Raw genomic sequence first — 24,442 nt, 5'->3', positions numbered from 1 at the left:
TTGTGTGTGTTCAGTGCTCGAAATTAGCCAGAGGCCAGGCTCATTTTGCACCTGGCTTTTGACCACTTGCGACCAAGTGAAGATGCTTAGGTGCCGGGATGGCGCCTGACGTCCCCACCATCTGGGAATTATTGGACCGGGACTGTTTTCACACACTAAAACCCCACCCCTGTAGAATTCTATCAGTTATATTTTATCTGCACAATCAGAATGAATTTCTGGAACCAAACTGCTTTTCCTGTGCAGCCTGAGCAAGAGCAGTCACCATTAAGAAAAAGAGGTCGGAATAGTCCAATATATATGGGGGCTGTCCCTGGATCAAGTGACTTTTCCTCTTTTAATTTCTCAAAGCTCTTAACCTAGGCTCAAGGTTGTCATCTGAACTAGCCTGATGTTTCGCTGAGAATCAATCACAGTCATTCTGTCATTCGAAAAAACAAGGTTTTAGAGATGTCTGGCCCCAAAATGGAAGCTAGTCGTTCCATTTTGGCGACTGCAACTTTGGTTTAAGGCAGAGTTTTCCAAATTTTTCATGTTGGTGACGACACTTTTTAGACATGCATCGTTTCACGACATGGTAATTCAGTTTTACTAGCAAACCGGAGGTTAAACTAACCCCTTTCCAGCCCCGAGAGGAGCACAGGGAGCGTTCATGCGACATACCTACACTCCGCAGTCGATACACGAACTTGTCGCGACACACAGTTTGGAAAGCTCTGTTTTAAGGAGCCATTTGGCTCCTAGACTACATAGCTGAATTTCTAACACACAGTGTGTTAAAATATGCACCACAGTCCTGACCCTGGCTAGAGAGACGTTTTCCAGAGTAAGCGCAGCTTCTGGGAGCACAGCACATTTTAAACAGAACCGTTCTTATTTATCTGATGGAGTCCAGATTACCTGTATACAGCAGAACCTCTGCTTACATTACCCTCGGGTAACATAAACTTCGGGTTGCGAAAGCCACAAACCCTGAAGTATTTTTCCAGGTTTCACCACTTGCGCTTGTGCAGAAGCGCTCTAGCGTGCTGCGCGCATGCGCAGAACAGGCACCTCCGGTTGCAGAAACCTCGGGGTTCGACCAGAGCTCCGGAACGGATCCTATCCGCAACGAGAGGTACCACTGTATATAGAGCATCCATCCTGATTTGCTTGCACAAAGTATGTGGCGAGGTTAGATATACTCAGCTATTTACTTATCATTCATTCCAATTTGCTTGCAGGGTGTTAGAAGGTGCTGTATCAAATAAACATTACCCTGTGCTTTCTAGTGCGTTTTCCTTATTGCAAAAGTCTCATTCAGCGGGGACAAGCAGATTTGTTGCACGAGAGCTCCAAATGAACTGTAATTAAGCAGCCTGGGTTTGCCGATATGTGACTGAGTCCCACCCCAAAATAGCGACAGTCTGGAGGTGCTCTGGGAAAGCCCAGGTAATAGCCAGTTCACACCACAAAATTTGTGCCTCCAGGTCTGTGTGCCTGAATCCTAATTCAAAAATTCTATGCAAGTTTTATAAACAAAATCTCTCATCTCTGTGCGTTGCAGGGGGGTTGGGCTAGATGACTCTTTAAGGTCCATTCGCAACTCTATAAATTCTATGGTTCTTATATAACAGCTGAGTGAGAATTCTGATACATCCCGCCCCCCCCTTTGCAAATGTTTTCCAAATAACTGGGGTTATTCAAAGCATGCCTTGCCCATCTCATGTGACATGTTGAAAACAGAAGACGAGTTCAAAAAAAGCCACTAATGTCAATGTTGATTTGAAAACGTCTTCTCAAGAGACGTTTTGTTTGACAAGAAGCTTTTGCTCTGCTTGCCTAGTCTGGGCATTTTAACAAGGCATGGCTGATCCCCCCCCCCCCAACATCCTTTTCCGAAGAATCCAAAAACCACTTGTGAAATTATTAGACCTTAGATCTTTGTTCTATGCATAAAACCAAGATGTCAAAATATCTGGGGGAAGAATTCCGTGGGGGGGGGGGGAGGGACTGGGACGCAGCTATAGATCCACGGGATGTTTTTCTGCAGTCAAAAAAATTTAATATGTCAACTTAGCTGCCTTTGCTCTTTCATCAAATCCAGGCACACAGATTGTTGGAAGACACAGAAAATTGCATGTCCTGTACTGAAAATTCAAAAGAAGCTTTCAATGCATGCTCCTACTAGCATGGAAAGGGGAAAGGTACCAAGGAAGGGGGGAAAGCAGCCCAAATCACATTTAGCACATCCCATCAGATATCAAGGAAATAAACAACTATCTGACTTTTAGAAGACATCTGAAGGCAGCCCTGTTTAGGGAAGTTTTTAACGTTTGGTGTTTTATTATGTTTTTAACATTTTGCTGGGAGCCACCTCGAGTGGCTGGGGCAACCCAGTCAAATGGGAAGCACATAAATAATAAAATTGTTATTATTATTAGTAGTAGTAGTTTGGGAACACTTTTTAGTTACGTCGCAGGAGCTACATTGCTATCGATGGCAATTGTGACTTAAACAAGGCTGGTGTGTTAGGTTTTGCACACAGATAAAATACGTTCTCCGACCTAAAACCTAACCTCTGAACAGTGGTAACTGAGGATAAATCACCTGTAAATGTAAAGGTAAAGGATGGTTAAGTCCAGTCAAAGGAGACTATGGGGTTGAGGCGCTCATCTCGCTTTCAGTCCGAGGGAACCGGCCTTTGTCCACAGACACTTTTCCAGGTCATGTGGCCAGCAGGACTAAACCACTTCCGGCACAACAGAACACCGTGACGGAAGCCAGAGCGCACGGAAACGCCGTTTACCTTCCCGCCACAGCAGTACCCTTTTATCTACGGTACTTGCACTGGTGTGCTTTCAAACTGCTAGGTTGGCAGGAGCTGGGACAGTGCCATCCCAGCTTTGCAACTTAAGAATCATAGAACTGTGGATTTGGAAGGGAGCCTGAGGGTTATCTAGTCCAATCCCCTGCAAGGCAGGAATCTCAACTAGATCACCCATGACTATCCAATCTCTGCTTAAAAACCTCTGCTTAAAAACCTCCAAAGAAGGAGAGCTCACGGCCTCCCAGGAGAGTCTGTTCAAACAGCTTTTACAGTCAGAAACTCCCTTCTTGTAACTTGGTTCCATTGGGTTGGGTCCTACCCTCCAGAGAAGGAGAAAAATACCCAGTCAGGCATGTGTCTCTACCAGGGTCCTACTCTTGTGTAAGCTTGCTCCATCCTCCCTGGGACAGCCGTTTAGATTTTTGAAGATGGCTATCATATCTCCTCTCAGCCTCCTCTTTACCAGGCTAAACATACCGTATTTTTTGCTCTATAAGACTCACTTTTTCCCTCCTAAAAAGTAAGGGGAAATGTGTGTGCGTCTTATGGAGCGAATGCAGGCTGTGCAGCTATCCCAGAAGCCAGAACAGCAAGAGGCTTCACAGCAATCCCACTTGCTGTTCTGGCTTCTGAGATTCAGAATATTTTTTTCCTTGTTTTCCTCCTCCAAAAACTAGGTGCGTCTTATGGTCTGGTGCGTCTTATAGAGCGAAAAATACGGTACCCAAATTCCCTCAACCATTCCTTATAAGGTTTGGTTTCTAGACCCCCGATCATCTTGGTTGCCCTCCCCTGCAGTAGGATGCTGACTCAGCCATGCTGCTTTCCCAAAAACGTAAAACGTTGCAGTGTATCACCGCACTCTTCCTTCATCTTATCAAATTAAATTTGCAAAAGCAGCTGCAAAAACTGCTCCAGGAATGGTTGCAAAGGTGTTGGTGGGTTTTAGGTAACAGCTTCACAGCCAGCTTTTCTCCAGTTTAAGCTAAACCGCACTGAAAACATGCCCAAATCCTTTCAGCATAGTTTATCCTGGGGCAAAATGAGGTATGTTTATATGGAGATCAGCAGGGGAACTTTCAAAGTGGCTCCACTGCTCTCAAATTGGTACATCTGTCTGCACTCTTAAAAAGAAGAGGAAGATAGAAAACAAAGTTTAAGAACAAACAACAAACAGCGGGGACTGGGTTGGCTCAGGATTTTGGAGGGGGCTAAACCTGCTTTTCTCTGCTCATGTGAAACTGCTTTCGGAAACAGTTTCGCTCGAAGCCCACTCCTTGGGGAAAAAAGCAATAACCTCGCACAAAAGAGCACGTTTCACCTATGATTAAATGTGAAGTGTGAATGGGCATGACAGTAGCAGAGGCAAGGCACGCAAACACACCCCCTGCAGGCTTTTCTGAGAGGTCATGCACCAAGGGCTTGGAGTACGCATCCAGACAGCTCCGATGTCAGGAGTGGCTGCTTCTGAAAGCAGTCATGAGCCATGACAAGGACCACCGTGACAGACTGGCACACAAACCCACAAAATTTATTCATCTTCGTACTAGTGTTCCTTTGACACACACCTATGTTACATCATAGGGACGCGGGTGGCGCTGTGGGTAAAACCTCAGTGCCTAGGACTTGCTGATTGTAAGGTCGGCGGTTCGAATCCCCGCGGCAGGGAGCTCCCGTCGTTCGGTCCCAGCTCCTGCGCACCTAGCAGTTCGAAAGCACCCCTAAGTACAAGTAGATAAATAGGTACCGCTTTATAGCAGGAAGGTAAACGGCGTTTCCGTGTGCGGTGCTGGTGCTGGCTCGCCAGCTGCAGCTTCGTCACACTGGCCACGTGACCCAGAAGTGTCTTCGGATGGCGCCGGCTCCCGGCCTCTTAAGCGAGATGAGCATGCAACCCTAGAGTCGGACACAACTGGCCCGTACGGGCAGGAGTATCTTTACGTTACATCATTCACAACACACTGGTGTTCCAAAAGGAAAATGAGAACCAGTCAGTAGGCACTGCCTTAGCGTCTGAATCTCTCCCCCCCCCAATTGTGCTAATTAAGTACCAACCGTGCATGTACACAAATGTGCACACACTTTGTTTTTCAAATATTTTCCATGCCCTGAAGTGCAGAATAGCATAGACTCAGGCCAGGCAACTGTAAATTCTCAGCGCACTCTTTTTAATGTGGGCTGCTTGCAGAGTTTTCCTTTTTTCTTTTTCTTTGCAAATCTGAGGAATCACAAGGGGGGTGGGGTGGATCCGTTCAGGAGTGTGCCAGAAATAGTTACGAGCACAGCCAGAAAATAAAGAAAGCATCAAGGAAGTTCTGGGCACGGGAAGGGGAACAGCACCAAGTCAAGAGTCGATTCACCCATCCCAAAACCAAACCACTTTTTGCAAGCCCAAATGGAGTATTTTGAAGGCTAATGTCTCCCCTTATTGGATCATCCTTGGATCAGACAAACCCAAATTTACAGGTGGGGAAGCATTGAGACTGGTGTCGTTTAAGCAGGCTTCCTCAAACTCTGCCCTCCAGATGTTTTAAGACTACAATCCCCATCATCCCAGATCACTGGTCCTGCTAGTTGGGGATCATAGGAGTTGTAGGCCAAAAACATCTGGAGGGCCGAGGTTGAGGAAGCCTGCGTTTAATGGTAACATCATGCGGACTACTCAAATTTAACAGAAATGCAACAGCTGCAAAAGTACAGCAAACTCCAGTGTGGATAAGTCCCAAGAGTGATATATTGATCAGCTGTTTTATTTGGTGGGGTGGCAATACTGAAAAACATACAAAGGCCCTTAGGCCCCCTGTAGCGTTAACCGCACAACTACGCCCCCAACTAAAAACACACAGGGCAGAAAAGAAACAGCAAACTTTGACAAAAAGGCATTGCACAAGATCTCAACCTCTGCTTTCTTTTAAAAGCCTCGTGTTTCTACAGTGGTATCTTGGGTTACAGACGCTTCAGGTTACAGACTCCGCTAACCCAGAAATAGTACCTCGGGTTAAGAACTTTGCTTCAGGATGAGAACAGAAATTGCGTGGTGGCGGCGCGGGAAACCCCATTAACTAAAGTGGTACTTCAGGTTAAGAACAGTTTCAGGTTAAGAACGGAACTCCGGAACGAATCAAGTTCTTAACCTGAGGTACCACTGTACTGCAATAACCCCCTGAGAGGTAATTCCCCCCACTGACAACATGCAGATCTTGGAAGAATGGGTCATCTGAACCGGGCTGTTTATATTCAGACATTCTTTAACAACTGGTGGAAATAGGTGCCTTTCAGCTGCTATCCAGAAAACAGAGTAAGACCTATTGCACTCCACTGGGGATCAAAGAGGTGCAGACAGATCTCCAACTAAGCATGACAAACTGACCACTAAAACTGCCCAAGGAAAGATGAAATCTGGATTAAATACCTTATCAAAAGTTACAGGCTGGCATTTGGAATGGCAGTGGGTGGGCTCGGCAAAACCTTGAAGGATGGACACCACCGATTCCCTAATAAACTCCCAACTGTAACCAATATCAGACGGTAAAAAATTTGACTTAGGGAGAAGGAAATGGAATAGTGGCGGCAGTTTCCATACTTTCCTAACATACTCTTCTGTCTTCCCATGGTTTCAAGTTGTGCTGGGATCTATCTGACAGGCAAACCTGTGAAGCTACTGCCGTTTCATATAACTTCACTCTACTTTTTTGGCGAGCACTATCTTAGCATCTCCTGCCAACCTAGCAGTTCGAAAGCACAAAGTGCAAGTAGATAAATAGGTACCACTCCGGCAGGAAGGTAAACGGTGTTTCTGTATGCTGCTCTGGTTCGCCAGAAGCGGCTTAGTCATGCTGTACACCGGCTCCCTCGGCCAGAAAAGCGAGATGAGCGCCGCAACCTCAGAGTTGTCTGCGACTGAACCTAACGGTCAGGGGTCTCTTTACCTTTTATCTTAGCATCACATTTATATTTTCTATCAATCCTTGAATTACTCCTAAAATAATTTTGGCTTCTGGACATTAAGATATTCTGCTTTGTAATACTGCAACGAAACAACATTGATACCACTAATTAAGTAATACTGTAAAAAACAAAAATTAAAGAAAACCCTGCTGTTTTTCTGGTTACCAACCTATCAGCAACATTTTCAATTAAAAAACAACTTTCAATCCAAAAAGAACCTAGACTATTTAAAACACACACACACAAGTTGTGCATGTCACCAGAGGAAAAATGGGGGAAATAAATAATGGAATTGGAATAGTCTAAACGAGAGGGTCCAGGTGTGCCTTAAATCAGCAGCCCAGATGTGCATTGTAAAAAAAGAACAACTCACAGGCCCCTGATCAATTCAGTATCTCTGGTGTAAAAAGGCAGCAACACTTCACATCAAGTACCCATGCCATGAAACATCTGGAACAAGCATGAACACAACAGCTGCAGTGCCCAGGTGAGTTTCTGCAGAAGCTTTGCTATCCTACCGTGGAACAAATGGATTTTAACAACACGGTCTTTAACTCCGTTTTATGGTTTAAGCTTCCTTGAGAACTCTCTCAGGGCTAGTAAAAGAAGTAAAATTTGCTTTGAATAAATATACGTCCAGGAAACATAATCCATTTCCACCATGGCACATTACTGCGGTTTCGGCAGATACAGTAATCTGCCACACAGCCATGGGGTGGGTGGGTGGGTCAATCAATGCAGTGGTGAATTTCTATAAAGAAAGGTGTTGGGGGAATCGGGCATGCCTCAAAAGCAGCACCCTCTATCTTGGGCACTCTGCCTTCTAAACCCAGGCAGAGGGGAGCAAGCAAGCGGCAAACATTTGGACACAAGGGTAAAGACTAAGGCATGGGTAGGCAAACTAAGGCCCGGGGGCCAGATCTGGCCCAATTGCCTTCTAAACCCGGCCCGCAGATGATCCAGGAATCAGCGTGTTTTTACATGAGTAGAATGTGTGCTTTTATTTAAAATGCATCTCTGGGTTGTTTGTGGGGCATAGGAATTCGTTCATTTCCTACCCCCTCCCCCCAAAAAATATAGTCCGGCCCCCCCACAAGGTCTGAGGGACAGTGGACCGGTCCCCTGCTGAAAAAGTTTGCTGACCCCTGGACTAAGGAATCAAACCCACATCACTGGTAAAGGTAAAGGTAAGGGTACCCCTGCCCGTACGGGCCAGTCTTGACAGACTCTAGGGTTGTGCGCCCATCTCACCCTATAGGCCGGGAGCCAGCGCTGTCCACAGACACTTCCGGGTCATGTGGCCAGCGTGACAAGCTGCATCTGGCGAGCCAGCGCAGCACACGGAACGCCGTTTACCTTCCCGCTGGTAAGCGGTCCCTATTTATCCACTTACACCCAGGGGTGCTTTCGAACTGCTAGGTTGGCAGGCGCTGGGACCGATCGACGGGAGCGCACCCCGCCGCGGGGATTCGAACCACCGTCCATGCAATCGGCAAGTCCTAGGCGCTTAGGTTTTACCCACAGCGCCACCCGCGTCCCTTCACACATCACTGGTAGCAGGCATGCAACCACTCGCTTATCCACTGAAAAGCACCTTATGTGGGGCAGGAGTAAAGTGAAGTTTCTATTGCAAACTGAACACGTGTCTTGGTGTGAGAGGCAAGCCACTTTGGGAAGGGGGTATAACCAGGCTTAAGATGTTTGCTGGGCAACACTTTTCAGCCTTTGGAAAAGCAGATGCACTTCTCTTCATTGCTAAATGTCAGGCCTGAGCCAGAGATACTGATAGTTTGCTGAAACTGTAGAACCATCAGATTGCAGAGATGGGAAGTACTGTGAGGGTCATCTAGCCCAACCCACTGCAGGAATCTTTTGCCCAATGCAGGGCCCGAACTCACAACCCTGAGATGAAGAGTCTCATGCTTTACTAAGATAAGACTGTGGCCACTTAGTGCCTTCTCCGGTTTACCACACTGCTGTCGGGTTAGTGTTGCGTATGAACCCAATACGTTTATCTCCCACAGGCAAACCACAAGCGGTTAACCATGGAACAAATCTTAGCTATGCAGCTTGTGGTTTTGTTTAGAGTGAGATAAATCGCAAACCCAGGTTCTGGTATGATGGTAAGCCAGTCTATAGCTTAGATCACATAGTGGGGTAGGAGACCTGAAAATAATGCAAACATATTTCACACCTGGCAACCAATGTGCCCCTTTGGTTTTAGTTAGTACATGGGTTGTGGGACGTGGGTGGCGCTGTAGTCTAAACCATTGAGCCTCTTAGGCTTGCCAATCAGAAGGCTGGCAGTTTGAATATCCCTGTGACGGAATGAGCTCCTGTTGCTCTGTCCCAGCTCCTGCCAACGTAGCAGTTCGAAAGCATGACAGTGCAAGTAGATAAATAGGTACCGCTGCAGCGGGAAGGTAAACAGTGTTTCCGTACGCTCTGGTTTCCATCACAGTGTTCAATTGCACTAGGTTAGTCCCGGAAAACTGCCTGTGGACAAACGCCGGCTCCCTCGGCTTCAAGTGAGATGAGCGCCGCAACCCCATAGTCACCTGTGAGTGGACTTAACCGTCCAGGGGTCCTTTACCTTTTTTTACCTAGTACATGGGTAGACAAGTCTAAAAAACCTGGGACACAAATGTTCATGGCCTTCTAACAGCTATGGTGGCTCATCTACTAGAAGTAATGTATTTAGCATTAACTCTGGAAGCATATACTCAATTCTGACTGAACTAAGCCTGTTAGAGCAAAAATCTCCCACACCTGCCCCCCAGAAACAATACTTCCATATTGTCAGGATTCAACCTCAATCAGTTAGCCACAATCCATCCCCCACAACCACCTTCAGACACCCAAACAGGACATTTAGCGCCCTCACTTGTTCCGATTTAAAGGAGAGGTAGAACTGGGTATCATCCGCATACTGGTGAAGATCCAGCCTAGACCCCTGATGATCTCTTCCAGCGGCTTCATATAGATGTCAAAAAGCATGCGGGAGAAGATGGAGCCCTGAGGCACCCCACAAGTGAGCGCCCATTGGTCCGATAACTTACCCCTCAGCCAGTGTTAGAAACTGAGATAATGAAAGCTAGGAGCTAAATGTCACCTTAAACAACGGAATGTCTAGGTGTGCTTTAATAACAAGAATACAAAGCTGAAAATAAATGAACTGCAGCTAAAATATTATGTTCATTTTTCACATGGGTCCAGTCCTTCCCCTGCCCACCCTCCTAATATTCTTAAGAGGGTCTCTTCTCCAGTCTTCAGAGAGTAGCTGGAAGTTGGGAGGCTGAAAAAGGTAATCCTTTGCTTCCACTCTACAGTTTTAATCTGAAATATTAGGCACAGTACTGCGCCCAGAGCTCAGAAACTGCTCACGCGAATGAAATTCCCTGTCGCAAAATGTGTCTAGAACAATGGGAGTTTTGAACACTGCCCCCAACACCACTTTCTGGACACGACCCAGGAGGAAGGAGCGGAACCACTGCATAACAGTGCCCACAGGTCCCAGCCCCACTAGAAAAGTCCAGAAGGATCCCATGGTCAAAAGCCACTGCAAGATGCAGCAGGACCAGAAACAGCTTTCACCTCTTGTCCTTAGTCTGCAAGAGATCAATGACCAGCGCGACCAAGATGGATTCAGTCTCATGATGGGGCCTGAGTCCCGACTGGAAGGGATCCAAAGGGTTTGCATCCTCCAGGCATGCCTGGAGTTGTTCAGCGACCACCCGCTCAATCACCTTGCCCAGGAATGGAAGATTTGAGGCTGGGTGATAATTGGCCATAGCAGCCAGGACCAAAAATCTTTTTTTTAAGAAGCTGTTTAATAACCACCTTTTTACAGGGCTCAGGGAAAATTCCCTTGCAGAGGGAAGCATTCACCACCCCGCAGAGCCCATTGCCTAGCCCTTACCGGCGTGCTTTTATGAGGCAGCATGGGCAAGGATCAAGGAGAGAGATGGTCAGTTTCAGTTGCCCAAGCAGCCTGTCCACGTCCTCATAGGTAACAGGTTGAAACTGATTCCATTCAACCTGACTCAGACAAGAGCTCTGGCACCTCAACCATGCTACTATGATGGAGAGCCAGGAGTCAGCAAACTTTTTCAGCAGGGGGCCGGTCCACCGTCCCTCAGACCTTGTTGGGGCCAGACTATATTTGGGGGGGGGGGGAATGAACAAATTCCTATGACCCACAAATAACCCAGAGATGCATTTTAAATAAAAGCACACATTCTACTCATGTAAAAACACCAGGCAGGCCCCACAAATAACCCAGAGATTCATTTTAAATAAAAGGACACATTCTACTCATGTAAAAACACACTGATTCCCAGACTGTCTGCAGGCCTGATCCAGCCCCCGGGCCTTACTTTGCCTACCCATGGTGGAGACCATTCATTCTTCCAATTCTGAGCAATTTTTTCTGCAAAAAAACCTTTGCAAAATAATTACAGGAAGTCCCCATCAACCCTGATGTCAAAGGTGGTTCTGTTAAGACTACGAACCACCTGAAAGTATCTCCTGGAACTGTTTTCCACAGGTGCAACAGAGGTGGCAAAGAGGATCGCTATCACCACATGGTAGGCTTTATGTTGAGTTCTAACCCATGTTTGGTCCTTTTTGGAATGAGTTCTTAATGCTATGAGCATTAATCCACACTAGACAAATTATGTGCACACCCACACAATCCACAAGCGCACAATCCACAAAATCACAAACTGGTTTCTACCTGCACAAGAGGGAGGGAGAATATTGTTTCCTGAATCCGAGAACACACACAAACTCCAAAGCCATAACCCATCACATCCCCAGTGGAGGCCTGGAAAAAGCATGCTCAACAAGCCTTGTGCATCCACAGGTATGGCCCAATGCGCGTGTGACACCGTAGCACATTTATATGCCCTATTTGAATCAGGGAAAGTAGCAGCAAACCGACCAGATGTTTTTGCGTATACACAAGAGACATTCCTAGCATGTAACAGTAAGCTTTGAGACAGCTTGTGTGGTTTATCAGAGAGCTACTGAACAAGGTAAAGGTACCCCTGCCCGTACGGGCTAGTCTTGACAGACTCTAGGGTTGTGCGCTCATCTCACTCTAGAGGCCGGGAGCCAGCGCTGTCCGCAGACACTTCCAGGTCACGTGGCCAGCGTGACAAGCTGCATCTGGTGAGCCAGCGCAGCACACGGAACGCCATTTACCTTCCCGCTGGTAAGCGGTCCCTATTTATCTACTTGCACCCAAGGGTGCTTTCGAACTGCTAGGTTGGCAGGCGCTGGGACCGAACGACGGGAGCGCACCCCGCCGGGGGATTTGAACCGCCGACCTTTCGATCGGCAAGTCCTAGGTGCTGAGGCTTTAATCCACAGCGCCACCCGCGTCCTTTACTGAACAAGTAGTAGTCTGAAAAACCATGGTGCCTATGGGGATCTCAGAAACTCAATGGGATCCCACACAGAAAGCAACCTAGCACACACAACAGGACTTGGGTATATACAGCTGTTGGGGCAAATATTTAAATCTGTAAGAGCCCTGCTAGATCAGACCAAGAGATGGCCTAATCCAGCATCTTTCTTCTGGTATCGGCTAACCAAACACTTTCAAGAGGCTCTAAAGTATCCAGGCAATATTCATACCCTATTGTCCGCCCCAGGACCAAAGGTAAGTTGACTCATAGAGGCTCAACAGAGACAAACAGCTGGGGGAGGGGAGAACCCAGTCTCCATGCATTTGTCTAATCCCCTTTTAAATCCATCTAAGTCTACGGCAAAAGGGTGGCGCTGTGGTCTAAACCACAGAGCCTACGGCTTGCCGATCAGAAGGTCGGCGGTTCAAATCCCCGCGACATGGTGAGCTCCCGTTGCTCGGTCCCTGCTCCTGCCAACCTAGCAGTTCGAAAGCATGTCAAAGTGCAAGTAAATAGGAACCACTCCGGCGGGAAGGTAAATGGCGTTTCCGTGCGCTGCTTTGGTTTGCCAGAAGCGGCTTGGTCATGCTGGCCACATGACCCAGAAGCTGTACGCCGGCTCCTTCGGCCAATAAAGCGAGATGAGCACCGCAACCCCAGAGTCGTCCACGAATGGACCAAACGGTCAGGGGTCCCTTTACCTTTACGTCTATGGCCACCACTACACCTTGTGGCAGGGAATTCCATAAATTATGTCTTGTGGGAAGATGCATGGCCCTTTTTAATTTACAGTGGTACCTTGGGTTAAGTACTTAATTCATTCCGGAGGTCCGTTCTTAACCTGAAACTGTTCTTAACCTGAAGCACCACTTTAGCTAATGGGGCCTCCTGCTGCTGCCGCACTGCTGGAGCACGATTTCTGTTCTTATCCTGAAGCAAAGTTCTTAACCTGAGGTACTATTTCTGGGTTAGCGGAGTCTGTTACCTGATGCGTATGTAACCTGAAGTGTATGTAACCCGAGGTACCACTGTACTGCCAATCTCACTGGGTTTCTACGTTCCATACTAGGGTGAAAATAATGTTTTCTCTCTATATATTTTCATATTATGCACGGTTTTCATTCATGTTATTGAGCCAGTGTGGTGTAGTGGTTAAGAGTGGTAGTCTCGTAATCTGGGGAACCGGGTTCGCGTCTCCACTCCTCCACATGCAGCTGCTGGGTGACCTTGGGCCAGTCACACTTCTTTGAAGTCTCTCAGCCCCACTCACCTCACAGAGTGTTTGTTGTGGGGGAGGAAGGGAAAGGAGAATGTTAGCCGCTTTCAGACTCCTTAAAGAGAGTGAAAGGCGGGATATCAAATCCAAACTCTTCTTCTTCTTATGTGTGATCTGCATCATATCCTCATTTTGCCGTCTCCCCTCCAACTAAATAAAAACCCCCAGATTTGAACTTTTTTTGCCTTTTATGTCCCCAAATATACCATTTATAATCTATGAATGATCTATGAAGAGATACACACCATCCATGATGTATGGAAGTGAGAGATGGACCATAAAGAAGGCTGATCGCCGAAGAATTGATGCTTCTGAATTATGGTGTTGGAGGAGACTCTTGAGAGTCCCATGGACTGCAAGAAGATCAAACCTATCCATTCTTAAGGAAATCAGCCCTGAGTGCTCACTGGAAGGACAGATCCTGAAGCTGAGGCTCCAATACTTTGGCCACCTCATGAGAAGAGAAGACTCCCTGGTAAAGACCCTGATGTTGGGAAAGATGGAGGGCACAAGGAGAAGGGGATGACAGAGGACGAGATGGTTGGACAGTGTTCTCGAAGCTTCCAGCATGAGTTTGACCAAACTGCAGGATGCAGTGGAAGACAGGAGTGCCTGGAGTGCTCTGGTCCATGGGGTCACGAAGAGTCGGACACGACTAAACAACAACAGCATAGGTTTAAAGATACGTGGGTCTTCCTTCAACTTACCCACGACTTCCAAATTATTTTTAATCTCAAAGGATGTATTTGTTTTCAGAAGGTTTAAACACACCTCTCTACCTGCAGCACAAGAGGAGCAGGTGGCAGTGCCACAATGATGGTATGTCCACCGTTTTGGCGTAGTTACATGCAGCAAACCAATGTTCACAAGCCAAAGTGGGGAGGTGAGTTAAACTGGCACAAGAACACTCATTCTGAGAGTATTTTGAAGCATCTGTTTGAGTTTAAGCAAATAAAACATTTTGCAGCCCAGTGACTCCATAGGGAAATGCCTCTTGCATCAACTCATCCGATTCAAATTTTCCATTGCATTTCAACTTACATACATGCATAACCCCCCCTCTTCCTATTTATTTATAGCTTGGGAAGGAAGCCCCAATTAATCTCACAGACTCACAGGGTCCACATACACTTAATTAACTGCACAGTAAAGTTAACAGTCTAGCAGGCAGGGATGTGAGCATTTCCGATTTCACAAATCGGTAGTGGGCGCAGAATTCAGGACCCCAAGACTAACTGGATTCCTTTTCCTTTCCTCTGCCTTGGTTTAAGGAACTCAGCTGCTAGTCCAAAACTCTCTGAAGGCAAATTTCAAACCAATGTGAGCAATGCCAGGTAATATCCCAAAAGCCAGCCCTGGGGGTGGGTGGTGGGCAGGCTGGGTCTTCAGCACAGCTCTAACGCCCCACTAAGTAGATCTGGCAAATTTGCTAACTACATGTCCTTTATACATGTCACAGAATCGAGCTTTTTGTGGAGCAGAATTTGGGAGATCCTGGTGCCATTTGCTACCCTATGAAGTATACACTTGAGGAATACAACAAGGATGTGTCCCTCCGGAAATTGTTATAAACAGGTGAATAGTCAACCCCAGCGTTGACTGTTCTCGCAAATAATCTTATACCGTAGGAAAACACTGAAATGTGCACGGCAGGTGAAAACAACTTATCTTTGCTGATGGAAATGCTGGATCTCAATAGTGCCACACCACACATTTCCTCCCACCCCACGCACCACTGGGGAGACATGTGGGAATGCTTTTAGGTCAGCAGTAGCCCCTCTTTCCAAAAAGGTGCATTTAAGCCCTCTGTGACGGGCAAATGGGCCTCAAGCAATTATTACTGCCAAGAGTGTTTAGGAACCCTCTCTTAGGAATCCGGTCCTATTATTTAATCAGTTCTTCAAATGCATTACTTTGAAATTCAGCACCTGGATTTCAAATTTAGCCAATTAAAGGCAGCCCTGTATAGGGAGAGTTTTTGGTTTATTTTAATGTTCGATGTTTTATTGTGCACTTATATTTGTTGGAAGCCGCCCAAAGGTGGCTTGGGCAACCCAGTCGGATGGGTGGGGTATAAATAATAAAGCTATTATTATAATTTCTACAGAAAACAACATTTCCAGTCACTTGAGGAAGGCACTGCTTGGCAGTACTTTAGTCACCCCTTGGTTTAAAAAACTTCACATAACGTTGCAAACCAGCATTCCTTACAGCGGAATCATCCTGACGGGAGTTCGAAATGTCGTTCTTTTTGACGAGGAAGACTGTGGGAAGAAGAGGAAGGTCAAAGAGGGAGGAAGGGGGCAGCCTGAGATAATGAGCCATTCATAAGAAAAGGGTAACGGACAGCGTAGCTTCATGCAAAGATGATGCAACGGCCGTCCTACTCAAGTGGTCAGCACTAAATCCAGCCACTCATCCTCTGACAAGAGACCATTGAGCCTCTGTGACACACACAAGCACTATGAAAAGAAGCAGAGTTCCTGGTATAGCTTAGCTATAGATTACCAATACAGCCTGGTGTGATTCTAGCGAACTTTGATCCACCGGTTTTGACTGATGTTCTGGTTTCATCTTTATGGGATTAGCTGCTGCGTTTGTTTCTCCTTTTATGTAATGATGTTTTACTGCTTTATTCTACCCTGATTTCCATTTTTATAGCTTTAAAATACCTGACGGTATTTGTTAACTGCTTTGAACTTTTTTGAAAAGAAGGGTGGGAGTGTTTTAAATGAATGAATGAAATTGGGGCACTTGGTACCACTCGCTCTGCAATATAGCTGTAAAAACTATGCTCGATTTGAGATTTCAACAAGGATAGAACCAACAGGCGTTGGCATTCCCTTACGACGTATAGAGCGGAACCATGATTTTCAAGACAGTCCTCACCTCAAGCCTGACAAATCTGGAACTATGCTTGATAATAGTCTCTACTTGGGCTTTTGTTATTTTAACTCATGTGCAACTACTTAATTCTATGTCTGTCAGCCTGGATAGCTCAGTTGTTTGGAGTACGGTGCTGATGACGCCAAGGTTGCAGGTTCAATCCCATATAGGACAGCTGCATATTTCCTCAGGGTCCCTTCCAACTCTATGGCTCTACATGCCTATTGTTTTTCATCTTTTAATTTTTGTATGTTTTCGTAATTGGTTATCTCCATTTTATATACATTTTTAAACGAAATAATAATCATAAACTTTACCCTCCCCAAAAATATGAATGAATAAAATAGGTGAAAGACTTAAAATACTCTAACGTCCCAAAGGGCAAGGCTAGATCTAATGGACTTCAACAGACATTAGAATAAACATTTTAATGTTTAAGAGCGGTTCAAGGAAAGAACTCAGCTGGGGGAGTGCGCTTGTTTGCTGGAGATCTTCAAACAGAGGTTGAAAAGACGTATGTTGGAGGAACCTTTGTTCTCAGCAGGGGATTGGACTACGACAGTCCAGCATGCTCTGTCCGACTCTATGCTTCTAAAAACATTAATATCTGCGAAAGGTCCGACTTTGGAATGGTGCCTACCAGTAGGTGCATCCACAAAACACAGTCTCAACTCATTCCATCCCACCTACCCCAAATCCCGATTGCAAATGCTGTTTCATCATATGGAGGAGGAGGAAGGATCTCCCACAACCTGGATGCCACACAGTTCCCCTAACCTAGATCCCAAGTTTGGACCCCGCTGCATTGATGTCCTGAACCCACATAGTCCAAGGAGAACAACAGGTGGCAGTTTCATTCCTTATTGGGCAAAGCACTCAAGTTACTGCATCTCCCAAGGTGCACACATCAAATCTACTACATAGCTAGCTGGACATCTACTCTTTAGGTTTGTGCGCTGAACTCGTGCCTTAGGTATAACGAAGTGCCTATGGTACATTAAGTTTTGTTCAGCAATCTTAACTAAGCCCCACCGAAAAGGAACTGTGGTGGTACTACCAAACCCCACGCCGAGCTCACTCAGAACAACAAAGTTTGCACAAAACATTATTTAATAATACGCAAAATTAACCTCCAAGAGGGGACAAAAATGAACGCAGCACCTCATGGACTGGGGTGGGAGGGACTGAAAACGTTTTAGAGGCTAAGATTTGGTTCTAGGCTCACTCATGCTTAGAGATGACCCATCAAGTAACTGGATGATCTTGACAAATGGAGAGCTGGGACGGTAACGGCAAAAAAGAAATTAATCCAAGGCCAAATGTGACATATTCCACATTTTGAAATCTTAGAAAAGTAGCAGCAAAAGGACGAGTGTGGTAGGACTGGAAAAGAGCCACTGATTTACTGAATCATGAACCTTTGTGGACAGGAAATACTTGTTCAGATGTGCGGAGCAGCCTGAGGAAGTGGTGAATACTCCTGAGCAACAGCGGAAGTTCAGCTGTGTGCCGAAGGTAGCAGGAATGCAAAATACAAGAATACTTAGCATGGTTACAACATACAATGCATGCATCAAAAAACCCCCCCCCAAAACAAAAACAAAACAAAAACCAAGATATAGTCTACACAATACATCACCCAAAGGGTTAGGCTGTATAGCAAACATTAAACAATTCCATGGCACCATAAAATCAAATGGAGTATGTAACCAGTCATTTGCTATTTCAAATCCTTAGAAGTGTGGGCAAATTTGCAAGCAAAATGCAGTTCTGCAGCTTTTACTCAGTTGACCTTCTATATTTGTTTGGATCTCCCCCCCCCAAAAAAAAAACCTATCAGGCTACTAAATACACGTGTACATGACAATTTAATGGGTATTTATAGTTTTATCTTTTTAAAAAAATTGAAACCCTCTTGCCTATGCTAAGCTGAAAAACCCCAACAACCGTTTTCAAAAGGTGAAGATTCATCATAAATCAGGAAGGAATAATGCAATGCTGTTAATCTCCATCCCTTCTACTCTCCATATGCCTCCCAAAACACTTTAATTCAATTAAAGATTTTGTATCAGTGGGTTCAAACCGACAAAGTTCACGGCTGCAATGTTCCCTCTGTCGAAACCCCCTGGGGGGGAAAACCTACAAATCAATATCCTGTTCACACCTAGAACTTGAACTGCTTATTTTTTTTTTCCTTTTCAAAAAACGAAACTCCCATATCTGTTCTTGAAAGCCAAGCTCACTCGAAAGATCCAAAGTTTTCCCCCATTAATGGATGCTTCTTTTGTTGAAAGGACGAGTCTGTGTCTGCATGCATCTGGCGCAAATACTTACCGTCTCCAGTCGTTTCCAGGAGGGGGGGAAACCAGCTCAAGCCAAGGAGGCATCGAGAGATATGGGACGTAAAAGGACAATGAAGCAAGACAAACATCGGAACGCTTCTAAATGTGGCAGAATCGTCATTAGGACAACAGGCATTCCCAGGGAAGCCGAATGCTTTCCGTGCTCATGAGAAAACAAGTTTTGACAGCGGAAGAAAGACGTTCCAGGCTCGCTATTGTTTGAGGCAACCCGGCACAGCCCTTTTCTCCTCCCCCTATTACAGGGCATGAACATTATATGCATCTCGACCACTCAGCGGGGGTGACGCGCAGCTGTCTTTCACGGAGGCAGATTATGAGTAACAACAACCTGAAACGTGTCTGTACCAACCCCTTTGCATTCATAGCCTTGCAATCTTCCCCCAGCCTACCGGGTGAGATGATTGTGTCACGGAAAGAGTTTGGGGTAGTAAAATATCTCCTTCATCTCCCCCTCCCACCCCCCGCAATTAAAGGAAACACCCCTCATTTGCTCAGTCCAGACACAGCTATCACAGCCAAGAACCACAACAGAAAACATCAAGACTCCAGCGAGACAAAGGCTGCAATCCTAAGCATATTTACTAGGAAGTTAAGTCTCACTGAAACTCAGTGAGATTCACTTCCTACGATACACGTTGAGCATCATTCTAAACATAAGGAGCCATATAACGCCTGATCTATTTGGGGTACACAAAATCTGTTTATAGAAAATAAATCTTGGCTGTTTCTCTGTTTTGTGGTACATTCATTCATTCTACTATTAATTGAATTTATATACCACCCTATACCAGGGGTCTCAAGGCGGTTTACAGAACGCTGCATTAATAAAAATAAAAATAAACTATTTAGTACTGAATAACCCCCTTGACCACTTAATGGCTTTGCACATGAAAGGGAAATGTAATAGGTTACTGATCCTAAGGTTTACATCCTAAGGGGTCAGGAACCTTTTCCAGCCGTGGGCCAGTCCACCGTCCCTCAGACCATGTGGTGGGCCGGACTATATTTTTTTTTGGGGGGGGGGGGTGCATTTTAAATAAAAGGACACATTCTACTCATGTAAAAACATGCTGATTTCCAGACCGCCCATAGGCCGGATTGAGAAGGCGATTGGGCCGGATCCGGCCCTCAGGCCTTAGGTTGCCTACCCCTGGTTTACATGAATACACAGTCACGGCGGCACTATAGAGGACCTTGGTTGCCAAGCCAGATTGTGCTGGCACAGAGCCTTCAAATTCAACAGTTGCACAGACAATATACGGACTTTACCTGAAAGCCAACTCAAGAGTGGCACACGGATGCCTGGCTGCCTTTGCAATACGTAACTACTGTGAGTGTGGATCTTATGACTCCCACAATTTATTAAAGAGAAGAGGATAACTGACTGGCAATACCCCTTATGACTAGTGCATGACTTAGTCATGAAAAGACTAAGGACTCATCCACACTTCCCATTAAGTGTAGACCTAGCTGTTCAGTTTTCAGTTCGGTCCCGGACTGGTCACTCCCACTTGAGTTTCTGCCTCGGGTTTTACTTGGGGAAAGACCCCTGAAAACACACCTTTTCCCATTCATTAATTTAGTCTGCTGTTCAGAATGTCTCCACCTCCAGCTTTGCCCACCCATGGCAGCAGGGTTGAGCAAGCACAATTCCCCCCTCAAATAAGGGTGTCTTTGCGCTAAACTTTCTGACATGCCCACAAGCAAAGCACAGTGAGGGACTGAGTCCATGCATTTTGGTTTCCTTTTTTGCACTATAACTGGAATTAATGGGAGCAGGGAGTTATACATCTTCAAACTGTTCAGCTTGTGGGATTAGCTGCTACGAGGTAAGGGTAACTGATGGTTGTCAGCTTAGAAAGCTTAGAGGGAAGATCAGAAGGTATGATTGCTAGCTGCTATTAACCGTGATCTCGAAATGGTCGAACTGTAGACATAGAAGGGACACCAAGAGTCATCTAGTCCAACCACCTGGAAGGCAGGAATCTTAACTAGATCATCCATGACAGATGATCATCCAACCGTTGCTTAAAAACCTCCAATGAAAGCTCACAACCAAGGGTTGCCATTTTTCAAAAAGTGAAAATCCGGACACAAAAGTTGTTGAGTTTTTTGAGGGGGGTTGGGGGGGACTTTTTTGGATGAGCTTTTTAAAGTTTTGCCCAAAGTACTGCAAGATCTCAAACAAAAATGAAGTTTTTGAGCTATTTTTAAGGAAATTCACAAAAATCTACACTTCCAACATGGGTTGCCATACATCCAGATTTTCCCAGACATTTCAGTGATTTCCGCCCAGAAAAGGTTTCCAACAGCTGAACCCCCACAATATCTGGAAAATTCTGGACGTATGGCAACCCTATCACAACCTCCCAAGGAGTCTGTTCCACTGTCAAACAGCTCTTACTATCAGAAAGTTCTTCCTGATGTTTAGCTGTAATGTCTTTTTTTTGTAACTTGGAGCCATTGGAACAGGCCCTAGCCTCCAGAACAGTAGAAAACACTCTTGCTTCATTCTCCATGCGACAGCCCTTTAGATATTTGAAGACAGCTATCCTATCACCTCTCAGTCTCCTCTTTAGGAGGCTAAACACACCCAGTATGGCAAATGTGGTGGAAAGATTCAAGGACAATCAAATAAACATTTAAACATTTCAGTTCCCTATAGTACAGCACATATGCAGAGTATGGATTGGTATCTTTTCAAAATATATTTTCCAACCAATATGGAAGATCAGAAAAAAACAAAGGCTTCTTTGTGTTGATGAGGAGATTAGCATTGGTTTGTCTCAAATTAAACCTAGTATAAATGAGATTACCTGGCAAAAAGAAGCTCACACCTCTAATTAGTTTGTATATGTACTTAAGGTATGGATGTAAGAGGCTTGTTTATAATTATACTTTGGGAATGATTCATGTTCTTATGTATTATTATTATTATTCATTCAATTTATAGAATGATTCCTTTATCAGAAGATACCAGGGCGATGTGCAACATTAAAAACACACTGCAGAACATCAGTGATAAAAACATAATGACAGACAGCCTAATACAGTAGTAAAATAATCTTCATAACAACAGTCCACTTCTCCACACTGTCACAGGCAAGAGATTATTTCATAGCCATAGGCCAGGGTGAAGAGGAATGTTCCTGCCTGGTGCCTAAAGACTTCTTGTGATGGTGCCAGGCAAGATGCTCTGGGGAGAACATCCCACAATTGGAATGTCGCTGCCTTGTTTTACGCTTTCGGTATGTCCCACGGTCCTATTATAAAATTGTTATGCTCTATGCCAGGCATGGCCAAACTTGGCCTTCCAACTGTTTGGGGACTACAACTCCCATCATCCCTAGCTAACAGGACCAGTGGTCAGGGATTATGGGAATTGTAGTTGCGGGTGGCGTTGTGGGTTAAACCAGAGCCTAGGACTTGCCGATCAGAAGGTTGGCGGTTCAAATCCCCACGACTGGGTGAGCTCCCTTTGCTCGGTCCCTGCTCCTGCCAACCTAGCAGTTCGAAAGCATGTCAAAGTGCAAGTAGATAAATAGGTACCGCTCCGGCGGGAAGGTAAACGGCGTTTCTGTGTGCTGCTGTTGTTCTCCAGAAGCGGCTTAGTCATGCTGGCCACATGACCCGGAAGCTGTACGCCGGCTCCCTCGGCCAGTAAAGCGAGATGAGCGCCGCAACCCCAGAGTTGGTCACAACTGGACCTAATGGTCAGGGCTCCCTTTACCTTTACCTTAGTCCCAAAACAGCTGGAGGGTCAAGTTTGCCTATGCCTGCTATCTATCTATCTATCTATCTATCTATCAAAGCCCTGCTAGGAGTCGCTCCTTTTTTGCTTTTCAATGCATTTCTTACCAATGATAATAATAATCAGTTTGGTGTGAGCCTTCTTTCTGAAAGTGTGGCCCAGAGGAGAAAGTTTGAGAACCACTGCCATCCACTAGGCACAGCTTGGGGGCCCAGCTAATCACATCACCTGCGTCCTCGCTCACCTGTGGGCCCAACCTCTTCACGCTCCCTCCCTCCTACCAACTGATGCCCTCGTTTAATAAATAATAATAATAATAATAATTTCTTTTTCGCCATATCCTGTTTTGCGTCTAATTTTCTCGCAGCAGCCGACGGTACGGGGAGTTGGAGGAGCATGCTGTGAGCGCGCAGGCTAAAAGGTGGGCGACTTGCAGCCGCCACCCCAGCCCCTCTTTCTCCTTGCCCTCCGGCCACTCCGGGACCTTTGCCCTCGACCACCCCCACTGCCCCCGCCTCCCCCCTCAAGGAAAGAAGCCTGGAAAGAAGCCAAGCGCCGACGAGGCCTGCCCAAGCGGCCATTCCCAAGGTGTCCCCCCTCAGCGCCTCGGCGTTTCTCCCGTGCGCCCCCTTACCAAAGAAAAATGCCCCCCCCAATAACTCACCACGAAGACCACCCGAGACACTCGAAAGCTCACCTCCATGAGGAGAGGATGCAGCCCCCTCACGTCCACATTTCAAGCCCCGCTGCCACCCCGGGACTCCCCACAAATGGAAACCCCCCCCGCCGCCCCCAAGAAACCTCTCCTCTCGCTCCTTACCTATTTGCGCGCGCGCTGCCCCCATAACTCGCCGCCCCGCTGGACTCACCCGCCTTCCTCAGGCCATTTCCCCTCGTGAGGGGGATGGCGGGTCCGCGGCGGGTCCTGAGGGGGCGAACCCCAGCCCCGCTCTTGGCAGCCTCTCGTGGCTGTTCAGGAGACGGCGAGCCGGATACGACCGTCGGGATTTCCCCCTCCCCTTCTCCCTCTCTCTCCACCTCCCAGGAGAAGGAGCAAAGGGAGGGGGTAGCAAAAGCATCCCGTCCCCCCTCCCTCCTTCCGCCCCCCTTGCAACAGCGTCATTTATGGAGCCTCTTGCAAAAGAATGAAACGTTAAAACATTTGCAAAACCCGAATAAGTGGTTGCCTTCGCTCTTCTTCTCCTCCTCCTTTTCCCTCCCTCGCCCGCGCACAGAGCGGCGCGACTCGCGAGCAGCGTGGCTTTTGCAAAACGCCGTACAATTGCCTGGCACGCGCGGGGCGAATTGCAACCGACCTGCTACTATCGACGCTTCTTTTGGTTTTGCAAACTTGAACATTCAATCGATCTACACTCATTTGCAGCAGCCGTGTTCTGGAAGGGTTTGGCCAACACGCAAAGACGCACAGGTGCAAGCATTGTCCCATTATGATCACGGCCGACTCCTTTCCTCGTGCCATTACAGAAGAGGGAAAAAGGACGCCTTTTAAAATTGCAAACGGTTATTGATATCATTGCTAGGTTTTGGATGGCAAAAAAGACGCGCGGTGAAAGTTGCAAAAGCTCCACCTCCTGTGCTGAGCTCCCGCCCCATATTATTGGAACTGCAAAACGCGTTTATTTGAATGGTTTCCGACCAGACAACGCAAATAAAGACGCGTTGCAATCAGTATGTCCTGCACCACTGATGCCCACAGCCAAAGACAAGCGCTATAATGCATCGCTCGCTCATACTGAATCTGCTACATACACATCTGCAGCAGCAGGACAAGACTAGCAAAATGCATCTAGAATGCCGACGCAAATCTAACATTAAATTTCCACCTACTGCTTGTGCTTGCCTGGTGCTTTCTGAGCAAGCACAGCTGTCCCATACACAGAAATTTAAACATTCAGTCCAATATAGAGTTTCAAGCACGGAATTCAAAGCACATTTTTGTTGTTGCTGGTTTACAGCCACTGTGTACTCTACAAACCC

At 46.4% G+C, this 24,442-nt stretch overlaps 1 protein-coding gene across 4 annotated transcripts in view; it reads right to left on the bottom strand.

The window, feature by feature from the left end:
- GJC1 (gap junction protein gamma 1) overlaps nt 1–24,203 on the bottom strand; it is a 36,003-nt gene extending 11,800 nt beyond the window's left edge. Inside the window, exon 1 of one of the 4 annotated variants that reach the window (XM_083407897.1) lies at nt 23,761–24,203. The gene's annotated coding sequence lies outside the window, so the exon portion shown is untranslated. Of the gene's footprint in view, nt 1–18,664; nt 18,912–23,264; nt 23,689–23,760 lie in introns of those variants that run through there. The other 3 variants (XM_083407896.1, XM_083407894.1, XM_083407895.1) reach the window with 3 other exon arrangements.
- Between the last annotated feature and the right edge of the window lie 239 nt (nt 24,204–24,442).

Source organism: Podarcis tiliguerta (assembly GCF_965153285.1).
Source record: "Podarcis tiliguerta genome assembly, chromosome: 13".
In the NCBI taxonomy this organism is placed as follows: Eukaryota; Metazoa; Chordata; class Lepidosauria; order Squamata; family Lacertidae; genus Podarcis; species Podarcis tiliguerta.
This window is presented reverse-complemented; position numbering and strand designations above follow the sequence as displayed.